At 38.2% G+C, this 23,688-nt stretch overlaps 1 long non-coding RNA gene across 1 annotated transcript in view; it reads left to right on the forward strand.

The window, feature by feature from the left end:
* Nucleotides 1-23,688, forward strand: part of LOC116739763 — an 81,771-nt gene that overhangs the window by 52,914 nt on the left and 5,169 nt on the right. Inside the window, exons 3-4 of the long non-coding RNA XR_004345701.1 lie at nt 19,861-20,963; nt 21,185-21,240. This is a non-coding gene — a long non-coding RNA (uncharacterized LOC116739763). The remainder of the gene's footprint in view (nt 1-19,860; nt 20,964-21,184; nt 21,241-23,688) is intronic.

Genomic DNA, 23,688 nt, shown 5'->3' on the forward strand with positions numbered 1-23,688 from the left:
CTTCTTCTTCTGGGACCCTTATAACTCGAATACTGGTATGTTTAATGTGTCCCAGAGGTCTCTGATACTGTCCTCAATTCTTTTCATTTGTTTTTATTTATTCTGCTCCCTGGCAGTTTTTTCCCTCATTTTATCTACCAGCTCACTTATCCATCCTTCTGCCTCAGTTATTCTGTTATTGATTCCTTCTAGAGTGTTTTTAATTTCAGTAATTGTGTTGTTCATCACTGTTTGTTTGCTTGTTAGTTCTTCTAGATCCTTGTTAAATGTTTCTTATATTTTCTACATTCTGTTTCTGAGATTTTGGATCATCTTTATTATCATTACTCTGAATTCTTTTTCAGGTAGCTTGCCTATTTCATCTTCATTTATTTATTCTTGCAGGTTTTTACCTTGCTCCTTTGTCTCTAACAAATTTTTTTGTCATTTCTCTTTTTTTAATTTTTGATGGTGGTGCTGTATTCCTGTCTTACTGGTTGTTTCTCCTGAGACATTCAGCACTGGAGTTTGCTAGCAGTTGGATAGAGATGGGTCTTGGTGATGAGATAAGGACCTCCAGGAGGCCTCACTCCTACTGATATTTCCTGGGGTCTGTGGTTCTCTGTCAGTCCAGCAGTTTGGCTTTGGAGCTCCCACCACAGGAGCTTGGGCCCAACCTCCAGCCTGGGAACCAAGGTCCCACTAGTTTCATTGTGTGGTTAAAAAACAAACAAAAAAAGGAATAAAGAAAGAAAAAAAGGAGCAGTACAATATGAAAGAATAAAAAACAAAATAAAACTAGAAAGATAAAAAATATATTAGGAAAAATGAAACTATAATTGAAACAACTGCAACAAGGTAAAATAAAACCACAACAGAAAAAAGAAAAAAAAAGGGGGGGGGGCAGGGACAAGCCATAAGGAGAGATCACTAACAAAGTATAAAGAATAAAATAAAATTAGAATAATAAAAGATTTATTATGAAAAATAAAAATATGAAAGAATCAGCAACAATGAATCAGTAAGGTTAAACAGAACCCCAGTCTAAAAGAGGAAAAATTAAAAAAATAAAAAAATAAAAAGCCTTGGCTATGGGGGAGGAGTGTAGGCAGGGATGGAACTTAGGCAGGGGTGGGGTTTAGGGTGGGACAGGACCTAGATGGGTGGGGGGTGACGTTTGAGCATGGGGCAGGACCTCTGCTTAGGATCTGTGCAGAAGGGAAGTGGCAGCACGTGGAAAGGAGGGCCTCTGGAGTGGGGAGTTCCAGAGTTTGGAGGTAGGGCCCTGAGTGAGGGTGTGTGGGTAGGGTTTAGGCCCAGCGTATTGGAGGGGGTCTCCGACGGGGTCTCCGAGTGTAGAGGTAGGGCCCAGGGTGGGGGTGTAGGGGTGTGGCTTCAGCTCTGCACCACAGGAGGGAGGCTCTGAACGCAGAGGATTAAGCCTGGGAGCCCAAGAGGCTCCCTGGTGCCTAAGTGGACAGGGAAAGCACTGGCCCCGCTCCCTTCCATTCCTTCGTGCCCCTCCCCCACCGTCTCCCCAGGGTCTCCCCTGTCCCCAGTGGACCCCTAACTGTGGGTGGGTCCTGCTGGGTGTAGGAACTCCTCCCCTCCCCCAGCCACCCCTCAGGGGTGCCGATCCCCGAGGTCCGGCCTTTACTTTTGCTTCCCTTTCCCTCCCTCCCACTCCCTCAGGACTCCCATGGCTGGAGGGGGCCTAGATGGGCAGAGGATCAGGCCCGGGAATCTCAACAGGTTCCTGGGGGTCCAAGTAGGGAGGGGAAACCAGGCCACGCTCCCTTTTGATCCTCTGCTCTCCCAATGGTTCCCCAATTTCCCCCTTCAGGTGTGGGAAATCTTCCCCTCCCCCAGCCACCCCTCTGGGCACCAGTCCGGTCCCGCCTCCACTTCTCCTCCCCCTCACTTCCCCCTACACCCCACGTCCTACCTGATTGCTGGGGGCTCCTCTCGTCCCCTTAGGTGTCCGTGGTCCCCCCACTGGTGTCTGTTAGGTGCCCTAGTTGTGAGGAGATGTGAATTCCGTGTCATCCTAGTACACCATCTTGACTCCACCCCTACCATCAATTTTTTAAATGCATGATCATTCTATATTATATACAGACTGTAAGGTTTTGGAATTAGCATTCAGGACTATAATCTTGAACTGGAAAAAAATTCTTCTTTTGGCACTAAAAATGGGAATCAGGAACATGTTTTTGGTGTGATTCTTTTTCACAGCTATCTGATGCTGACAAAAATCAGTTACGTACTAAGTTTCCCCACTCCTGTAGAAAAAAAATGGATTTACTAAAGATTTGAATTGAGAAAAAAAATCCAGCCTTTTTTTGCAATACATAATCTTCACGATTGCAAAACAAAAACAAATAAGCAAATATCTTGATGCAAAAGTAGAAAGTAGTCATTTGTTTTTACTTTTATACACAGTAAGTGGTGTAGTTCTTATATGTTTGTTGTCTCATCTGTTTGCCCCAATACATCACTTAGAAATAATGAGATTATAAACTTGATTTTCATAGCAAGGTTTGCTGCACTGTAGCTCCCCAAAAGTAATTGGGCTTTTATTAGTTTTTATTGTAAGTATTCTATTTTTAACTGTATTTATATGAACTGTTTATTAATATTTTTCTCTTTTAGAAAATGCTGAGAATTTCTTTTTGTAAAGAAATGCTTTCTTTTTAAAAAAAAAACTTTATCCATATGCTAACAGTCTCTGTGTTTTATTTATTTACTTATTTTAATTTATTTATTTAATTTATTTATTTTTGGCTGCGTTGGGTCTTTGCTGCTGCGCGTGGGCTTTCTCTAGTTGCGGTGAGTAGGGGTTACTCTTCATTGCAGTGCACGGGCTTCTCACTGTGGTGGCTTCTCTTCTTGTGGAGAATGGGTTCTACACTCATGGGCACATGGGCTCTGGCAGTTGGTGTTCATGGGCTCTAGAGCGCAGGCTCAGTAGTTGTGGCACACAGGCTTTGTTACTCCGCAGCATATGAGATCTTCCCGGACCAGGGCTCGAACCCGTGTCCCCTGCGTTGGCAGGCAGCTTCTTAACCAGTGCACCACCAGGGAAGTCCAAGTCTCCATATTTTAGGTATGGTTGAGCCAAGTTCCTCATAAAGGACAAAAGACTTTTTTTTTGTGCACTAAGTAGCAACACCCAGAGTATAGTAATGTCTGGCTGCTGTTAGGAAGTTTAGAATTCTTTTCCTGTTTTGAATGTTCATTCCTGTTTTGAATTGTTGACTAAGAATACAGACTAATTGGCAGTCTTTTGCTTCTGGATTTCAAGTAACTGAAATTGACTGTCTGTTGTAAGCATAATAGTGAAGGATTCAAAAGAGCTACTGATAACTTTGAGAATAATAAGATTTAAATGCATGAAAAGATAAAATGCTGAGGTGGAGTTCAGAGAAGGGAGAGATCCTTATGACCTCAGGTAAATTCTAAAACTTAAGCTGGGCTTTGAAGGTTGAATAGAATTTGAAGAAGGGCATTCCATTGGGCAAGCAAAAACACCCAATAAGTGTAAAGGTAACAAAGTAGGAATATGCAGTCTCCTGCTGAATTAAATAAAATTAAAGTCTCCTTTAATTTTATTTAATTCAGCAACACTTATCAAAAGTTTATTGTCTTATGAGTATTTTGCTAATTAAGAGATACAAAGATAAATAAAGAATGGCCTTTACAACCTCATAGAATTTATCAGTCTGGGAAGTGGAAAATGACATGGGCACAGCTACTACAAGAGAATGGACTGTTATGAATAAAATTTTATCATAACCTTTACTTAAATGCTTGAGCAACAGACCTGGAGTCAGAAAGATCTAGGTTTAAAATTTAGCTGTGTCTCTTCCTAGCTGTATAAGCCTGGGCTCATTTGAGTCTTAATTTCATCCATGTCTGTCTTCCATTGCAATTCACAGATATAACTGAAAATGCTTTACCAGCAAACTCATTCCCAGGAGGTCAGAAAGCACTGCACTACCATCAGTATGGAGCCTAAGCAGCTTTCCTACCACAGGTTTTGTATCCTGTGCTCTATAAATACTCCGTAAGGCCACATTTACCCAAGTCCAGATTATTGGACTCCAGTTCTTACTACTGTCTCCAGGCATTGCCCATTCTCTATCACCAACTAAATTAGATTTCATTGGCCCTGACTATTCTCAGAGCCACACCTTATTTACCATTCCTTTGGAAGTAAGTAGCTCACTAGACTGCCCTAAGAGATCAGGGTCTTGTTAGTTGAGTTTCCTTTAGCCTGTCACCCGTGAAGTTTACCTGTCTTGGTTTTCCTAGGACTGAGGGGATTACTGGGACATGGGAATTTCAGTGCTAATCTGGGAAAATCCCAGCTGAAGCAGGATAGGTTGGGTCATCCTACCCAACCTCTGGACCTACCAGAGGTCCAGACCTCTCTCCTATTCCTCTAGCCCTTGTTGCTGAAGTCTCAACATATCTTCAGCTTATTCCAAGTTTAATAGTCTTCTTTAATAGTCTTAAAACTTTGAGGATTAAAAGGTATTATATATATGTAAGAACTGAGTTCTCAAAGTATACTGGTGGGTACTGAGTGAGAATGCCAAGTCAGTTTCAAATTAAAAGCAATACTAGGTTTACAAATTAGAACACCCTGCCACTCAAAACAAATTCAGGGACCAGGAAAGGAAGTGAAATGGTTTAAGTGACAGGTTTATATTATGTCATAGATAAAGCTGAAAAGTAGGTTTTGACCAAGAATTTTTTTTCTTGTACGTGTATAAGTGCATGTTTGTACACATGCACGCATGCACATGGATATATATGCATGCCCGTATGTGTATGTTTGGGGGGTTAAATGCTATGAAAAAATGTTGGAAAAATCAGTAGAATTAAGGCAATAACTGGATATAACAGGTAAGGAGTAGCTTAATAACTGGAAGAATTAATTAATTAATTAATAGAATATGCTTAATTTTATTTTTATCATAAACTTAAGCAAGCCGTTAGATGTTTTTATTACATATCTATGAGATTACAGTATAAGATAATGTCTGATACAAACTCAAATCAGATAACTGGTTATTTCTAACTTAATACATCAATATTGCACAGGGAATTTTGAGATGCATTGTGTATTTGTCAGAAGTAGGGAAAGAAAGAAGATGACTAGATGCTTTTATTTAGAGCATGTGGGCAACTGATTTTTTTAATCAAATCCACTCATTCAACAAATATTTATAGGGTGTCTTTTACATGTGAGGCATATTTCTCATTACTAAGGATATAGTAAAAATACCTAGGCTATCGAGTTTAGATTCTAGTAGGGTGCCAGACCAAAAGAAAAAGAGAAACAAGTAAATGCACAATACGTCAGATTGTGATAAGTACTCTGAATAATTTAAAACAGGGTAAGGAAGTTAGGGAGTGATTGGGAGTAAAGGGTGTGGGCCTGCTGTTTGAGATAAGGTGTCAAGCAAAGGCTCACTGAAAAGGTGACATTTGAGCAGGCACCTGAAGGAAGGAGAGAGTCTGCCTTGAAGGTATCTGAGGAAGAACTGTCCAGGCAGAGTGGACGGGTACCAAGGTCCAAGGCAGAATTTCTTGGATATTCAAGGAATAGCAAGGAGGTTAGTCTGGTAGAAGCAGGGGGAGAAAGGGGAGAGAGGCAGGAGATGAGGTCAGAGAGCTGGGGGCAGGGTGGCAGATCTTACAGAGTTTAAAAGGTTAAAGTTAGGTGTTGGGGCATTTGTTACTAGTGAGATACCTTTGGAAGCAAAAGGTTGCATTTTCAATTCAAGTACCCTCAAACCAAATTGCCACAAGACTTGTGTTACCAAATTAAGTAGACCAATTTCCATTTTGAATTATTTTTTGAACTTACATGTATCATGCTGTAAGCTTATTGTTATTGACCATTTCTCAGATTTTTATCTTTCACACCTAAAAATATTTGGCTGAAGTTTTTAGCAAATCAGGGCCAATACTTTTGTAAACCCACGGTACGTTATAGAGAGTTTCAAATAGCAGAAAGCCTGTTCTGTTAGCTAGAATATTTTCATTTACTTCAGTTATTTATTCAGCAAGCATTTACTTTGTACCTACTGTATTCCAGGAATTGTGTTAGTTGGGAACAAAGATGTATAAAGGCTCTTTCCTTAAAGAGCTCACAGTCAAATAGGTGAAGCAGACTCACAAATAAATAATTGTACTATGATATGGCAAGTGCCTAGTACTTAGTAGGTGCTTGTTAGATACTTAACAAGTATTTGATTGATAAATAATGGTAGCACTAAGAAGGAAGTATTTAGTTCTGTTTGAGGAAGCCAGGGAAGGAGAAATGATTTATAGTCAACCATCAACTTCATGAGGATAGGACATTGTCTGCCTCTAGTACAGTATCAAGCAAATTATGCATGCTTGGTAAAAGTTTATTGAATGGATGAATGAATGACTAGATGAGGGGATGGTTGAGCAGCATCTGAAGAAGGAATAAGATTTGTTTGGGAGGCAGGTGCCCATTGCTGGCAAAGAGAACAATGTGTGTAAAAGGTATGGAGATGTGGCAAAGCATAATTCTAACCCAGTAATAATTTTAGATTTCCATTTAAAGTACTCTGCCAAGTCCACACTTGAGACATAATTATTTATACACATGCTTCTTTATGGTATATTTCTTATGAATTTGTATGCATCTAGAAACTTCCTAAAACATTATCAGTCTATATGTATATTAGCCAGTTGAAATAGTTACAATTTTAGTACAAAAAACTTCTTTGTTTGTTGCCCAATTTCTTTTTTAAAAAGTATACTTGTAAGAACAACTCTGAAATCAGAACAGATAATATTATCCTAACAATACAAAGATTAATTCACCTGGGCAAACTTAGTGGGGAAAAAATATCAGATTTTGCCATACAGTAAAATGTACCATTTTGTTCATTAGTTGTGCAGTCAAACTTCATCAAGGTATAACAAGCCCTGGGAGTGATTTCTATTGAATGACAAAAGAAGTGGAATAAAATTCATTTAAAACTGGTTCACACCAGCTCTCCTGCATGTACTATAAACTGCTAAGATCAAGTCACAGAACATTATTTTGAGGAGAAAGGGTTTAGTGAACCCTAGAAATTGGGTTTGATTTATGCCAGAAAATCTGCCTTTTCACTGCTGAGATTTCTATGGAAGAAAGCCACAGTCTTTTACCAAATGGTTTCTAAGGAAACGCCTTATAGCACAGCATCTGAAAACAATTTGGTTGTTAATGAGAAATGGTTCTCACGATGGTGGGAAAGTGTTGACTGAAAGAAAAAGCTTCTAGATTTGGCAGTCAGTCTGTAAAAAGTGTTTACTGTTCTACAGTTACGTTCCTGAAATTTCTACATAGATTAAATATTTGTACATCTTATTTCACAGCTGTTCTTGCTTGTAAATATATTCTTTAAAGGAGAAATAGAAGAGTTCTTGTGCTAAAAATACTTGAACTTGCAAATATATTCAGACAAGTTGCTTCCCAGAATCTGTGCGCTCCATCATTTTTTCCAATCTGTTTTGGAATTCCAGCATGCTAGAATTCATATACATTTGGCATTGAATTATAAGTACATAAAATTAATTTACAACATAAAAGTCTTCCAAAAATCCTAAGATACAGTGAGATATTTATATATTCTTTAAATCTACTTTAAAAATACATTCTGAAATGTCCCATAAGTTGTATGTATTTTACTTCTTTTAAGTTCTTCCTCAAAAGAAATTATTTACAATATTTTAACAATAATCCCTTTATAATAATTTCAAGATTAAATTTTAATATCTAATAAAGCACTAAACCTTGTAGTTAAAATAATAAATGCTAGGATATACACTAATTTCTCTAAATGTACTTATTGAATTCAGGTTCCAAAATAAACATACCTATATTTCCTTGATAACCTTTAAGTTATAAACCCAAAAGAAGAAATTTATACAATAATTTCAAATAGATTTTCATCTGTGGCATGATTCAGAAACACGAATGAATACACAACAGGAACCCAAAGAGTAACCACCAGGAGTTCAGAGGAAAATACTTAGAAATACTTCTGGTATTAAAAGTTTGTGACTCAGTGTAAAAATGTAATACTCAGTTATTGTCACTTGAAAGCCTATGGGTGCATCACTTTGCCATGGCTGTTACCTGTCCATCTGTCCCCTGGTATGTTTTTCTGTTTAGACTTTTGTACAAGGCAGAGTTGCCAAGAGTCTTCTTGATGTCTTCAGTTGTTTTCCTCATTTGACCCTACCTCCTCCCTCTTTTTTCCCTGGTCTTTGAATTTCTTCCACTTTGGGCAGCTGCTTTCATTTGCAGCTCTGCTTTGGGCAGGGGAAAAATTCTGCCAACAAAAACAGGAAAAATAAGAAAACAAGAAGGACTACAAGTGCTCTGCATGTGTTGCAGCTCTCTGGCAGCCCACTTTGGGGTCTTTCCACTCATTGGGTAGCACACTGAGAAGGGATCGGCTGCTGGAGACTAACTCAAAGTGACCAGAGACTATCCCAGAGGACTTTTTTTCTCATCTAAGAAAACAAACACAGGGACTTCCCTGGTGGCACAGTAGTTAAGAATCTGCCTGCCAATGCAGGGGACATAGGTTCGAGCCCTGGTCCGGGAAGATCCCACATGCCATGGAGCAAGTAAACTCGGGCGCCACAACTACCGAGCCCGCACGTCTACAGCCCGTGCTCTGCAACAAGAGAAGCCACCGCAATGAGAAGCCCGCGCACTGCAACGAAAAGTAGCCCCCGCTCATGGCCACTAGAGTTAGCCCGCACGCAGCAACGAAGACCCAAAGCAGCCAAAAATAAATAAATTAAATAAATTTTAAAAAAAGAAAAGAAAACAAACACAGAAATCGTTTGTGTTGAAAGAAGTTGGAAGGTGTTATATTTTATGTTTACTCACCCAGTCCATACTCTGAGAGCATATAATCTCCATTCAGTTTGGTCAGACCTATACTATTGTCAATATTGCTTGGTTACAATAATAATTTATATATTATTTTTGATTGTGACATTTAGAGGGAGGGAATACGACCTTCTTTTCTATTCTATTCTATTCTCCCTTATTCCCTATAATACAGAAACTCAGAGGGCAGAAACTTCTTTATTTACCTTTCTCAGAGTGGTATATTATACACAAACATGTATATGAGAGTATTTCATATTAGTCCATGACGAGAAAGAAGCTGTTTTATTGAGCAGTGATACCCTTCTTCATGTAACAAACCTCTAAAGAATGCACTATTTTGTGATAAGGTGCTAGGCTGTTGGGAACACAGCGATGAATAAGACAAGAGACCATGTCCTCCAGAAGATCTCAGTCTAGAGGAGGGGAGGAATATGTACAAGAGAAATTATAATACAATTTTGTATAAATGAGCAAATAATGTTCTTATTGGAACACTTAATTTCTGAAATTGATAGAACTTACCAATTACATGAAAACACATGGAAAGTGCTTAGTATAGTACCTGGCAAATTGAAAGCACTCAAAAGATGTTAACTATCTTCATTATCATTATCGTCTTTACCTTTCCTATTTCAGTATTCTCATGCCAATACTGAGTACAAATTTAGCCCTTCCATGTTTGACCTTTTTCGATGTCTCACTAACAGAAGTCAATGTATCTTCTAGTAGAAATGAAATGTCTCATGTGTTAGCATTCCATTGTAACTTATGTTCAACCACAGTTCCTAAATATCACATGTGGTGATAAACAAGATATATGAAAAATTGTCTGTTAGCTGAGAGAAAATGGAAGGCTTTTTAATTTTACTTCCACATTTCCATTTCGGTAGCTTTTCATTTTTGGAAAATATGTACTCAACTGTATAATGAAACTTTTTTATTTAAACGAGGCAGGGTTTGGTGGGTTTGGCTCTGGATGACTGTCTTATGTTGTCATTAATACTCAGTTAACTTCTGAATATTAGAGGGGGTTCCTCAACCTTAGCACTATGGACATTTTTGGCCAGGTAAATTTTTGTTGTGTGGAGCTGACCAGTGCGTTATAGGATGTTTGGTAGCATCCCTAGCCTCTACCCTCTAGGTGACAGACCCCTGGTATTTGTGACCCCCCAAAATGACCCCAGATAATGTCAAATGTCCCCTGGGGGACAAAATCTCCCCTAATTGAGAACCACAGCTTTTGATCATCTGGCCATGGATTTTATGCCTATGGGAAATTGCAGATTGACCACGGTGCAGCTTTTCTTCCAGTATGTGTGGGTCTTCAGTCAGTCGTGCTCCTTCATACATTCAGTGCCTAATTTGTGAGAGGTACTGGCAAACCAAGATGAGTAAGTTTACCCTTGCCCTGTAGTAGCTCTTGTCTCAAAATTTGTAAATTAAGTTGATTCTTTAGGTTTTGTAAATGTACCAAGTGATTCTTAGTAACACTTTGAAGCAGTGCCTTGGACTTCTTAGCTAGCTGTAATAAGTATCCCAAATCAGGTATTACTATGTGGTATCAAAATACTTCCATAGGAGTGGACAACCCCCTATAATATTCTATAAATTTTCATTGAAATTTCTTTGTTTCTTGTGCATGGAATAAATTGAAATTCATAGCTTTGTTTTACTACTGAGATACTGAATTATTTATTTTTTATGTTTATTAAGTCTTTTTCCTCTAAATCTGTTATAAATGAACACTTGTGTTATGGGTTTGCAGGATAATAACAGCACCTGTCCTGATACATAGAATTCTTATTGTTTGGACAGTTGTCTACACTCTGGACATTTGTGCATGCACATTCAACTTTGAAAGAATAATTGTGTGATAAAAAAGATCTTATATTCTGTAACTGAAGCTAAACTGAATGTTCATATTATCAAGGATATAAAAACCTTAAAAAGTAATAATGCTAAATCCTATAATTGAACATTATGATTCATTTAAAATCAAGTATAGAGCAACATACAACATAATATTTAATACTGAATTTGAACTGATGTCAGGCTAATATAGTTAAAATAGTTAAACAGTAATATAAAAAACTACTCTCTAGCAGTGTAACATCTTCCTGGCATTTATCTAGCCCTTTGTATATGCTTAAGTGATTCACCTCTTAATTCGTAAAGCTGTATTAAGAGTCTGAATTTTATGGTTCTCTATGTGTTACTAATAAAGAAACTTCAATGATGAATAGTTGTTTTTACTTTTAGTATTTCATTTATCACTGAAGTCTACTATGGAGATTTTTATTTTATAAATCTAGCGTTGTTATACACATATACTTATATGGACATATATAAGCTACTGTTATTGAGTGCTTACCAAATACCAAGAACCATGCTAAATGTTTAGTCTAAGAACCTTAGCAAGAGTTACTCAGTCAGTTCCAGAACATGAATCTGAACCCACCCTTGTCTGGCACCAGTGTTCGTTTTCTTAATCATTACACCATATGACGCCATTCAGCATTGTATGAGCATGAAAAGAAATGTATATTTCATGCAAAAGAATGAAACTGGAGATTGGTTCAAGATGGCAGAGTAGAAGGACGTGCCCTCACTCCCTCTTGTGAGAGAACCGGAATCACAACTAACTGCTGAACAATCATCAACCGGAAGACACCGGAACTCACCAAAAAAGATACCCAACATCCAAAGACAATGGAGAAGACACAATGTGATGGTAGGAGGGGCACATTCACAATAAAATCAAATCCCATAACTTCCGGGTTGGTGACTCACCAACTGGAGAACACTTATACCACAGAAGTCCACCCACTGGAGTAGAAGTTCTGAGCCCCACGTCAGGCTTCCAAACCGGGTGGTCCCACAACAGGAGGAGGAATGCCTAGAGAATCAGACCTTGAAGGCTAGCAGGATTTGATTGCAGGACTTTGACAGGATCCGGGGGAAACAGAGACTCCACTCTTGGAAGGCACACACAAAATAGTGTGTGCATCAGGACCCAGGGGAAAGGAGCAGGGACCCCATAGGAGACTGAACCAGACCTACCTGCTAGTGTTGGATGGTCTCGTGAAGAGGCGGGGGATGGCTGTGTCTCACTGTGAGGGCAAGGACACTGGCAGCAGAAATTCTGGGAAGTACTCCTTGGCGTGAGCCCTCCCAGAGTCCACCATTAGCCCCACCAAAGACCACGGGTAAGCTCCAGTGTTGGGTCGCCTCAGGCCAAACAACCAACAGGGAAGGGACCCAGCTCCACTCATCAGCAGACAAGCGGATTAAAGTTTTACTGAGCTCTGCCCCCCAAAGCAACAGCTAGCTCTACCAACCATCAGTCCCTCCCATCAGGAAACTTGCACAAGCCTCTTAGATAGCCTCATCCACCAGAGGGCAGACAGCAGAAGCAAGAGAACTACAATCCTGCAGCCTGTGGAACTAAAACCACATTCACAGAAAGGTACACAAGATGAAAAGGCAGAGGGCTATATACCAGATGAAGGAACAAGATAAAACCCCAGAAAAACAACTAAATGAAGTGGAGATAGGCAACCTTCCAGAAAAAGAATTCAAAATAATGATAGTGAAGATGATCCAGGACCTCAGAAAAGGAATGGAGACAAAGATGGAGAAGATACAAGAAATGTCTAACAAAGACCTAGCAGAATTAAAGAACAAACAAACAGAGATGAATAATACAATAACTGAAATGAAAACTACACTAGAAGGAATCAATAGCAGAATAAGTGAGGCAGAAGAACGGATAAGTGACCTGGAAGACAAAATGGGGGAATTCACTGCTGTGGAACAGAATAAAGAAAAAATAATGAAAAGAAATGAAGACAGCCTAAGAGACCTCTGGGAAAACATTAAATGCAACAACATTCACATTATAGGGGTCCCAGAAGGAGAAGAGAGAGAGAAAGGACCCGAGAAAACATTTGAAGAGATTATAGTCAAAAACTTCCCTAACATGGGTAAGGAAATAACCACCTAAGTCCAGGAAGGGCAGAGAGTCCCATACAGGATAAACCCAAGGAGAAACACACTGAGACACATAGTAATCAAATTGGCAAAAACTAAAGACAAAGAAAAATTATGGAAAGCAGCAAAGGAAAAACCAATATGGTATTGGTACAAAAACAGAAATATAGCTCAGTGGAACAGGATAGGAAGCCTAGAGAAAAACCCATGCACCTATGGTCAACTAATCTATGACAAAAGAGGCAAGGATATACACTGGAGAAAAGACAGTCTCTTCAATAAGTGGTGCTGGGAAAAACTGTACAGCTACATGTAAAAGAATGAAATTAGAACACTCCCTAACACCATACACAAAAATAAACTCAAAGTGGATTAGACACCTAAATGTAAGCCCAGACACTATAAAACTTTTAGAATAAAACATAGGAAGGACACTCTTTGACAAAAATCACAGCAAGATCTTTTTTGATCCACCTCCTAAAGTAATGGAAATATAAACAAAAATAAACAAATGGGACCTAATGAAACTTAAAAGCTTTTGCACAGCAAAGGAAACTACAAACAAGATGGAAAGACAACCCTCAGAGTGGGAGAAAATATTTGCAAATGAATCAATGGACAAAGGATTAATCTCCAAAATACGTAAACAGCTCATGCAGCTCAATATTAAAAAAACAAACAACACAATCCAAAATTGGGCAGAAGACCTAAATAGCCATTTCTCCAAAGAAAACATACAGATGGTCAAGAAGAACATGAAAAGCTGCTCAACATCACTAATTATTAGAGAAATGCAAATCAAAACTACAATGAGGTATCACCTCACACCAGTTAGAATGGGAATCATCAGAAAATTTACAAACAATAAATGCTGGAGAGGGTGTGGAGAAAAGGCAACCCTCTTGCACTGTTGATGGGAATGTAAATTGGTACAGCCACTATGGAGAACAGTATGGAGGTTCCTTAAAAAACTAAAAATAGAAATATGACCCAGCAATCCCACTACTGGGCATATACCTAGAGAAAACCATAATTCAGAAAGACACATGCACCCCAATGTTCATTGCAGCACTATTTACAATAGCCAGGACATGGAAGCAACCTAAATGCCCATCGACAGACGAATGGATAAAGAAGATGTGGTACATATATACAATGGAATAATACTCAGACATAAAGAGGAATGAAACTGGGTCATTTGTAGAGACGTGGATTGATCTAGAGACTGTCATACAGAGTGAAGTAAGTCAGAAAGAGAAAAACAAATATAGTATATTAACACATATATGAGGAACCTAGAAAAATGGTCCAGTTGAACCAGTTTGCAGGGCAGAAATTGAGACATGGAAGCAGAGAACAAAACGTATGGACACCAAGGGGGAGAGTGGCATGCGGGGTTGGGGGGGAGTGGTGTGATGAGTTGGGAGATTGGGATTGACATGTATACACTAATATGTACAAGATGGATAACTAATGAGAACCTGCTGTATAAAAAAATAAATAAAATTCAAAAGAAAAAAAAGAATGAAACTGAACCTTTATCTTACACCTTATACAAAAATCAACTTAATATGGATTAAAGACTTAAATATATGTCCTGAAACCATAAGACTCCTAGAAGAAAACATAGGGAAAAAGCTTCTTGGCATTGGTCTGCACAATGATTTTTTGGATATGACACAAAAATCACAGGCAACAAAGGCAAAAATAAACAACTGCGAGTATATCAAACTAAAAGTCTATACATCAAAGGAAACAATTAATATGAAGAGACAACCTACAAAATGGGAAAAAAATATTTGCAAACCATATATCTGATAAGGGATTAGTATACAAGATATTCAAAGAACTCATACAACTCAACAGCAAAAAAACAAATAACCTGGTTGAAAAATAGACAAAGGACCTGAAGAGACATTTTTCCAAAGAGACACAAAAATGGCTAACAGGTATATGAAAAGTGCTCAATATCACTAATTGTCAGAGAAATGCAAATCAAAACCACAATGAGGACTTCCCTGGTGGCGCAGTGGTTAAGAATCCGCCTGCTAATGCAGGGGACTCGGGTTTGAGCCCTGGTCCGGGAAGATCCCACATGCTGCGGAGCAACTAAGCCTGTGTACCACAACTACTGAGCCTGCGGTTAGAGCCCGCAAGCCACAACTACTGAGCTCATGTGCCACAACTACTGAAGCCCACACGCCTAAAGCCCGTGCTCCACAACAAGAGAAGCCATCACAATGAGAAGCCCACGCACCGCAACCAAGAGCAGCTCCTGCTCGCCACAACTAGAGAAAGCCTGCGTGCATCAACAAAGACCCAACACGGCCAAAAATAAATAAATAAATTAATTAATTAATTAAAAAAAACACAATGAGATATCACCTCACAGGTTTTAGGACAGCTATTATCAAAAGTACTAGAGATAAGCATTGACAAGAATGTAGAGAAGGGGAAACCTTGTGCACTGTTATTGGAAATGTAGATTGATACAGCCATTATGGAAAACAATATGGGTGTTCCTGAGAAAGTTAAAAATAGAACCATTGCATGACCCAGCAATTCCACTTCTGGGTGGGAAATGAAATCAGTCTCTTGAAGAGATATCTGCACTCTCATGTTCATTGCAGCATTATTCACAGTAGCCAAGATATGGAAACAATTTCTGTGTATGAATGAATGAATAAGAAAATTATATATATATATATAGACACTATATATTACATAGTATATATATATATTACTAATATATATATGAATATTATTCAGCCATAAAAAAGGAACCCTGCCATTTGTAACAACACGGCTAAAACTAGAAGGCATTATGCTAAGTGAAATAAGACAGACACAAAAAGACAAATAGTGTATGATCTCACATATATGTGGAATATAAAAAAATCAAATTCATAGAATCAGAGAGTAGACTGGTGGTTGCCAGGGGTTGGGGAAGAGTAGGGAGATGTTGGTCAAAGGGTACAAATTTTCATTTATAAGATGAACAAGTGCTGAGGATCCATTTTACAGCAGGGTGATTATAGTCAATGATACCATAATGTATACTTGAAATTTGCTAAGAGAGTAGATCTTAAGTGTTCTTACCACACATACAAAACAGGTAACTATGTGAGGTGATGGATGTGTTAACTTGGTTGTGGTAATCATTCCACAATGTATAATATCTGAAATCATCACATTGTACACCTTTAAAAAATCATGTTGTATAATTTAAATATACCTCTCCCATTGCGGAACATAGGCTCCGGATGCGCGGGCTCAGCGGCCATGGCTCACGGGCCCAGCCGCTCTGCGGCATGTGGGATCTTCCCGGACCGGGGCACAAACCCGTGTCCCCTGCATCAGCAGGTGGACTCTCAACCACTGCGCCACCAGGGAAGACCTATACAGAATTTTTATCTGTGGCTCATAACTCAATAAATCTGGAAAATAAATATGTTTGTTTTCTAAGCTATATTCTGCTCTGAGATGACAGCTTAGACGTTTTGGTCTTTGCAATACAAATATACTAGGAGACTTTTGATTTGTTTGAAATAGATTCCAATGATCCATTCTAGCTTATTATGGTGAGAAGAATAAAGGGAAATTTCTCTAATTTCCAAGTTTATTTGAGAGATTTCCCTATTGCCTTAGCCTATCCTCTCTCGTCTAAATAGATAGAAAGACAGAATATGTGCACACAACATAACATTATTTAAATAACCATACTGTCACTGTTCTGAAGTCACCGTACTTTAAATGGTTAAAGATACTTGGCTTTGGTTTTGTTAAAACTTATATAAGCCACGTGGCTACATTAACTTTAACAGAAAATTTGAGAAGAGAGGTATTTTAAACAATGTATTTTTACAATGAAAACTGTGTTGATATATTTCCTTATTCATTTTATATAGCAACAATCTTTGGTTCTTTGATAAAATACAATTTAACATATATTCCCATGCTGGGCATGTATCATAACTTGCTCATTTGGGGAGATAATTTATGTAGCATATTTGTATGTGTGTGAAAGAGCATGAGAGAGATAAAAGTGAATCGAATCCTATGAAAATCAAATCTATAAATATTCAAACTTAACAGCTAGATAAGTCAGAAATTCACTTAACTGAGAAATTTAGCAGAGAATGGGGTACTACTAATAATAGTACTATTAGTATCATCCTCATTTTACTGATGAGGAAACTGAGACACAGAGAGGTTTGTTCAGTACTGCCTCTCAGGGTCTTATCCTTTGAATAAAAGTGATTCCCTATGAAGTTTCACATGTAAAGGAAAGTGTTACATTGCCACACAAGATATAACACATATATCCTGAAGTGGATATAACCACTTCAGGCAAATTTTTGTTCTAGGCAACTCAGTACAGATACTCCATTGCTTAGTGCCTGATATGCTCTAAATGTCTAAACATCTCTAAATGTCTGTTACAGGATGAATGAGTATAAGAATTTTCTCTTGGACATATACCTGACATTAGGCTAAAAGTGGAAAATATAATTTGCTTTAAAGAAATACATTTTATAAATGACTTATCTATGACAATTATTTCAGTAATATTCTAAAAAGTGCCTGTATGCACACCAGAAACTAACACAACATAGTAAATCAACTATACTCCAATAAAATAAATTTTTAAAAAATGTGGCCTGGTCAAGGAATCACTACATTTTCAAAAGTAAATCATTTATTTTCAATCACAGGCCAAAGCAAATGTGTTATTGTCATTTCATGTCTCTCATATAGATATGGCCCCTAAATTATTAGATATGTGAGTTGTTGAAACCTCAAGGCTTGGTCCCTTAGGAGCCCTGTTCTCTGAGAGCAGGGAGTGTAGTGAAGACCACCTGCTTTGGACTGACATTGACATCATAGCATTGTGGCATATTAGGTGCATGACCATGGAATTCCTCAGTCGTGATCCGAAGATGAGAATAATTATGCCCAGCCATAGGATTGTTTTGTGGGTTAAAGAAAAAGTATATATACTGGCTAACATAAAATAGATTGTATTAACACTCTCAGTTGCAGGCATAAAAGAAACGAAGGAAAGAAGGAAGAGAGGAAGGGAGGGAAAGAGGAAGGAAAAAGGAAAGAAGGAAGGAAGGAGGGAAGGAAAAAAATTAGTTAAAATTAAAAAAAATTAATTACCTTTCTTTACCAAGATATTAAGGGTTCAAACAATACTCTCAGGATTTGATCTCAATGCATTTCTTCAGCCTGCTTTTCTTGATATTTGCTTTATTTTGAAAGAAGTTCTTAATGCTGACTCCTAGCAACTCTATATTAACATCTTCCCGATTTCCAATCTAACAGAAAAAAGGGTCAACTCTCCTCAGAAATACCTGCAAAACTCCTGGCCTCACTTTGATTAAATCCACTTTTGCATGTTTCCAGCCCTGAAATAATTGTAGGTCCAGGGAACTTCAATGTTTTGATTGTCCAGACCTAGATCACATACCTACTCCAGAATCAGGGATGATTTCATCTCCATCCAAAACATAAGGACAGAAGGCACAGGGAACATGGTTCCCCAAAGGAGATGTAGGTAGTGTTATCACAAGAAAGGAGAATGAATGTTGGATGGCAAAATCAGAAAAACAGGGCTTCCCTAGTGGCGCAGTTGTTGAGAGTCCGCCTGCCGATGCAGGCGACATGGGTTTGTGCCCCGGTCCGGGAAGATCCCACATGCCGCGGAGTTGCTGGGCCCGTGAGCCATGGCCGCTGAGCCTGCGTGTCCGGAGCCTGTGCTCCGCAACGGGAGAGGCCACAGCAGTGAGAGGCCCACGTACCGCCAAAAAAAAAAAAAAAAAAAATCAGAAAAACATCTACTACATTGGCATTTAATTAAATGGCAGTTATTATTATTGTAGGCATTTTTAGGCCACTTACAAAATTCTATTAAACCCAATATATAAATAATCACTCTATTTAATAACTTTACCCAGAAAATATATTCATATTTCCAACTTGGGATATTACAATAATCCCCTTCTCTTGCTTCAAGGTGGGCATAGTGAGCAAGAATTTCATAACATACCTATGTGGAACTCTCATTTAACTTTTTGTGTGTTTGTTTGTGTTTTGTTTTTGGTTTTTTGCTTTGAATATTTACTTCTTCATTTAACTTTTCTGAACCTCAGTTTTCTTGTCATTTTCTAGGGAGTAAATCAACCAATTTTCTTTACTTTTGACCTAGGTATCTCTACTCCCTGTAGAATATAACAGATTATTATCTCATAACTTTTCTTCCTTCCTCTGTTCCAGAAGCCAGAACCAGTTACTTTTTATTTTAGTAACTTTTTTTTTTTAACTTTTTTGGTCTAAGTGATTTTTGGTTGTTGTTGTTGTTGTTTAACTGCTAATGACTGTATAGAAACCACCACTTCTGGTTTCTCTTTTTTCACTTTGACTCTAGAGGGAAAGACAGGGTGCATATAGGTGCTAATTGTGGGCTCTGGAGTATGCCAGGAACTGAAGTAAGGTGCATGGGCATCTTGGATGTTGTAACTGTGGAGTGAGTCATCCTAGACTTTTGCAAATAAAGGGGGAGTTAGGAAAGATTGAGGGAGTTATTTCTCAGACAGATGGATCATGGTATTGAGGAATTCTCAATGCATGGGTAATTGTGCCGAAGAGCAGGGGTCTACAAATTTTTCATAACAACCCTGAGGTGTAGGTAGAGCTATTAGTCCCATTTTGCACACAAGAAAACTAAGGAATAGAGAGACTAAAACTAAGGAATAGAGAGACTAAGTCATGGATTAGTCAGGATTCAAATTGCCTAATTCATTATCAAAGCCTAAATTCTTGAAAGTGCAAATCTCTTCACAAACTTCAGGAATTAAGGCACCTACAAGAAATCTAAGTCCTGGGGTGGTTTGAAACTGTATAAATACCTCTGGATCAAAAGTTTATCTTTTTTTTTTTTCCAGATTCCACTTAAATCTCAGTTACTATTTGACCTCTGGTATCTCCATTAAAAGGTATTTGTAGCTGGATGAAGAAATAAAGCTTTAAATGAACAGCTTCCATAACAGCAATAATTATAGTAGTGACCATATACTGAGCAATTACAGTGCACCAGGAATATGGCTATGAGCACTTTATACTTATCTCATTTTATCCTCTCCACAACCCAATGAGGTAAACTACCATTATTTTTACTGTAATTATATAATATTGTTATATAATAAAATGCTTAGAGTATATGTACAGTCATTATACGATATTTATATAATAAAAATACAACTCTGGATATGTGACAAGTTGCATAAATATTTACATGAAAACATGAAGGAGTTAATTAGCAATTTTCTCTCTGCAGCCTTTAGCCCTTGAAGAGCTCCTGGGAAAAGAAGAGCTGAGCTCTGTCAGAGGTGGTTTCACTTGACTTAGACAGTTTTCTTTCTTCCCAAAATGATTCAGTCTCAGAATTGTTCTTTAATCTTTAATATCTCCATTAAGAAGAGTTTCTGTCAAGTACTTCAAAAGTATACAATGTGAGGGAGCATTGCTGATCCCCTGCTGGTGAGTGAAACAGGGGAGGTAGATTCCTCAGCCAGTCCCTGGATGTGCCCTCAGAAATGCAGGCTGATGTGCAAGCACATGCCAAGAACCCATCTCCTTTCTACCTCGTTACTCTCTTTTCATTGGGTTTCTGTGTGTCCTTTGTAGTCCAACCAGCAAGTTACTTTGAGACAAAGAGAAATCCACCACCGGGCCAATCTAGGAATAAATTAGTTCCCTTGCTAAAAAAAATACTTGGGAACCTTTAAATATTGAACTTGTGGGTCAAAAATTTGGAATTCCTTTCCTCTCAGATTAAAATCGTTTGACTGTTTTTTTTTTTTTTTTTTTGCGGTACGCGGGCCTCTCACTGTTGTGGCCTCTCCCGTTGCGCAGCACAGCCTGTGCGTCCTCAGCGGCCATGGTTCACGGGCCCAGCCGCTCCGCGGCATGTGGGATCTTCCCGGACCAGGGCACGAACCCGTGTCCCCTGCAGCGGCAATCGGACTCTCAACCACTGCGCCACCAGGTAAGCCCAATCTCTTGACTTTTTCTGAAGCCATTGCATTAGATTACAGTTTACTTCTCTGCTAATTCGCCAGCTGTGAACTTGGCACCTCTAGGAGGTTGTTTTGTGGTTTAAACAGGGGAGAAAAAAGATTAAGTTGACAAAATGGGTATGTTTAACAAAAATATGGGACCCTCAGTTTGATACTACACTGTTGATGACAGTTATTTGACTCTTCATAGGCCAGTCATAATGAGACAGGATACTGCATAAGCCAAGACCACACAAAGGATTGATGGTAAGTATCAAGAGGGTGTGGAGGAAGTGGGCTACTTCTTCCAACTGTTGTAGTGTCATCTCTTGCCTTTTAAAATATCAGTTAAAGTACACGAAGCCCTGATATATTCAGGGACAGCAGCAACAACCAAAAACTTAGGTTTATTGAAAATGCGTGACTTTTTCAGCTTTGTTCTTTCATAGGGACTTGCCCTCTCCACCAAGATCTCTTTCTCTTTATTTTTTTCTCAAATATTATTTCATGTCATTGTGTCTGGCTTAGTCTATTGGAAAATCCTATGTTCTCTGTAATTTAAGTTTTAAACAACATGTGATTTACGCTGTTATTAAAAAAAAATTCAGCTGCCTTCTCTGAGTGGAAGACTGTCTAGTATCCTTAATATTCTTCTATAGAAATTGTGATAAAGGAACAGATAAACCTAAGTAAATCCAGTGTGTAGAGCTCCTTTAAAATGTAGGACCTTGTCAATGGGTTAAAAAGTAAAAGTTGGTTTTGTTCTAAATATCCTTGCTGGGGCCCATTATGCATAATAAGGGACCACAGCCCATTTGCAAGGCCTCTGAATGAACTCCATTCATTCTGTACTTGGAAATGTTTCTTCAGGCACAAAGAGAAACAATAGTTATAACCTAATTTCTTTGGCACCAATATCAGCAGAGGAAAAGCCAAAAGATCATTATGAAAACTCTAGTAACTTCTCTTGGTGATTATATACTTCTGTATTCATTGATCATATTTGTGTATTCAAATAAACACCTTTTAAAAAGATTATAAAGTAGTTTGGCAATGCTGTAATATCACATTTCATGCACTGAGTGACATTTAAGAAATGGAATGCTTCAAAGTAATTTGCTTATTACAGTTACTAAAGTTTATAAAAAACACACTAACATGCACCCCAAGTCTTTAAGGGAAAAGACTTTGTGTTTTCAATTACCGTATTTTAAAATCTGATTAGAATTCAAACCACAATTTTGTTAAGTAAATCCACTAATCAGTTTCCACATTTACCTGTAGAAGTCAGTGGAGGGTGTACATCTGGAAGTAGCAGTCGTGGTACAGTGCCTGTTAATACCATTTCCAAGTGAACTTTCTTAAGTGCATGTCTGATCTGAGCATGTCATCCCTTGCTCGGTACCATTTGTGGACTTCCCATTGCCCTTGAAGGGAAAGCCCACATCCCACATGACTTACAAAGTCCTCTTTCAGGCTTCTGGCTTTTACCTACCTGCCTTTTCAGCCTCATCTCCTACCATCCTTCCCTCAGTGAACTCTATTCAGTGGACTTGGCTCTTTCTTCCACATAACGTTGTTTCTGCCTGTTCTTGCCTGGAGCTCTCTCCTTCCCGACCCTGTTTCCCCATTTTAATCTGACCAACACTTACTAACTCTTGAAGTCTTTACTTTAGGTTACTTTTTCTGGAAGATTTTTAGTTGTCTTAAATAACTAATTAATTGAAAGTACAGTGTATTTGAGGCTGATCGTGGGGGGATTCATTGTTGAATGATAGTTTGGAACCAGATTGTGAAGGACTTTCTAAACTGTGCTTTCAAGATTTTGAACAGGAAAATGATGTCAGCTTTATGTTTTAAAAGTTTGAAGGATGGTTTAACATGCCCATGTAATTAATGGTCACTGAACTAGGAAATAGCACACTAATCCTTTTGATGATCCCGTCTTCGGTTTCTCCCAAGCACTGTGAAAACTCACTTGCTCTGATTGCATTCTTGGAGACCCTGCTAATTCATTATTGAAAAATACCAGTTGCCAGTATTTGGCATTATGTTGTCACTTACTTGGTGAGTGATGCTAAATACAATGTTAACGAAAACTCTAATACCATTGAATATTTAATAATATATAGTGAAGTAGTTTTAAGAGTGCACGCTCTAGAGAGATCTGGTTTAAAATTCTTGCTATACCACTTACCAGCAATAATGGATGTGGACAAGCTATTTATACAACTTATTTAGCAAAAGAAACTCCAAATGAGGGGTGGAGAGATGGGGCAAGGAAGATAAACCCTAAAGCAGTTTGCCAAGCATGACATTTCTTTGAATTTGAGAGTGTCTTTTAAAAATCCAAGTGAATCTTGCTTTCTCTTCTAACACATTTCTGTTTATTTTAACATAAAAATATTTTTAAGTTGGGGAAAGGGATTAAGTTGGTTGGTGGTTGTTGCCTCAAATTTTCTGCAGTTATTTCTCCAAAACAACACACTATGCTTATCCTATGGCTTGAAGCATGTGAAAAACAGACTAAAGGAATTACCAGAAATGTAATTGTAAAATCTCATTAGCGCAGAAGTTCTGCATTAATCTTCAGCCACTGAGCTACAGTGTTCACTCTAAGACTACAGTATTCTAGGCAAGTTTTTAAAAAATCCAGCTCAATAATGTTACAAAATAAACTCAGCATTTCCCTCCCTCACCATCCCTAAAGCCAGA

This window comes from Phocoena sinus, chromosome 1 (assembly GCF_008692025.1).
Source record: "Phocoena sinus isolate mPhoSin1 chromosome 1, mPhoSin1.pri, whole genome shotgun sequence".
NCBI lineage: Eukaryota > Metazoa > Chordata > Mammalia > Artiodactyla > Phocoenidae > Phocoena > Phocoena sinus.